Here is a 1,669-nt window from a genome sequence, read left to right on the forward strand (position 1 = left end):
ATATATATATATATATAGTGAATCCAAGCATGAGAAAACAACAACGCGAGGACGTGGTACAAGTACTGTATTATCAGAGGCTCAGGAAAGGAAAGAAAGTGGATTTAACGTTTCGAGCAAAGCACTTCTTCAGAAATAGAGGGAAGTCCAAAAGAAGAGAAGACTCTCGGGGTCAATAAATTAAGTACCAGTTACGCACTGGGGTCGACCTAATCGACATAATCTCCTTGTCTGTCCTTGTTTGTCCCCTCTATGTTTAGCCCCTTGTGGGCAATAAAGAAATAAGAAACGTTAGCAGGCCGGGCGAAGTGCTTAGCGGTATTTCGTCTGTCTTTACGTTCTGAGTTGAAATTCCGCCGAGGTCGACTTTGTCTTTCATCCTCTCGGGGTCGATAAATTAAGTACCAGTTACGTACTGGGGTCGATGTAATCGACTTAATCTCCTTGTCTGTCCTTGTTTGTCCCCTCTAGGTTTAGCCCCTTAAAGGTGTGAATATATTATTGACTAAATCTATCTCAAAAGTATTTGTGTATTTCTGGTATTTTTTTTTCCAAAGCACTTTCTTCCTACACCAGGAAATAATGATAAGGTGAGTCGACTCTAGTATGAGATCATATCGGAGAAACTTTAAAGTCGTATAACATTCAATTCTAATTTTGTCTGCTACCCCATCGTCCTTATTTGTATTAATTAAGGCAATTAATAACGTAAACAGCCATCAATAATATTTATTTTGATAGAGTTTGTACAAGTTAAGAGATATAAACGAATCAAGAGGAAGCCTTAATTGCGCAAAATAAATTATGTTATGTAATAATAATAATAATAATAATAATAATAATAATGATATAATATGTTATTGATTAATGAAAGTGTTTATGTTGTTTTTTAATTAGGTTGTAGGTAAATAGATTATGACCAAGGACGTTCCATCCATGATAATCCAACTATTTTCTGGCATTGTGCATCAAGGAGTGTATTATGCAATGTACTCCCTTTGTTTAACAGTAGGGTCTGTTTTGAAAGATGTTTTTGTTTGAAGGCCCCAAGTTACTCTGCTGGCTAACCCCCCCCCCCCCCAAAGGAATGTGTATCATATACAATGCAAGGACACATGAAAAATATCTCGTGTATCACATATGATACACAGGACAGGTAAAGTGCTAATTCCACATATTATCATTTCTGTAATTGACAAGAATTCTCAAAATATCAGTTCTTTTTATTATTTCATTTTCTAAGGAATTGCTTTCGATTAGATGCAAATAATCGATTTTCTTCAAATTGCCTTTCCCTCGCAATATTCATCTTAATGTCTCCGAAGGATGAAAGAATGAAAGTTGAATTCGATATATTGTCAGTGTTCAGGCATTATGTGCTTGTATGGGTGTATGTGTATATATTGCCTGTGTTCAGGTATTATGTGCTTGTGTGGGTGTGGGAGTGTGCATGATGGTATGTGTGGTGTGTGTACTGAGTTAAATAGTGTGTGGGGCTGCTCGTATAGTGGTATGTGTGGTAACGCTATTGAAGATGGTGTGTGGACAATGGTGTGTTAAGTGAGTAATGAGTTGAACAGTGTGTATGGGTGTTTGTATAGTGGTGTGTGTGTGGTGAGGGTACCGAGATAGTCGTTATGCAGGTGTGTGGGTGGAGGGTGGCAGTTGA

Source organism: Octopus bimaculoides, chromosome 15 (genome assembly GCF_001194135.2).
Source record: "Octopus bimaculoides isolate UCB-OBI-ISO-001 chromosome 15, ASM119413v2, whole genome shotgun sequence".
NCBI classification, from domain to species: Eukaryota; Metazoa; Mollusca; class Cephalopoda; order Octopoda; family Octopodidae; genus Octopus; species Octopus bimaculoides.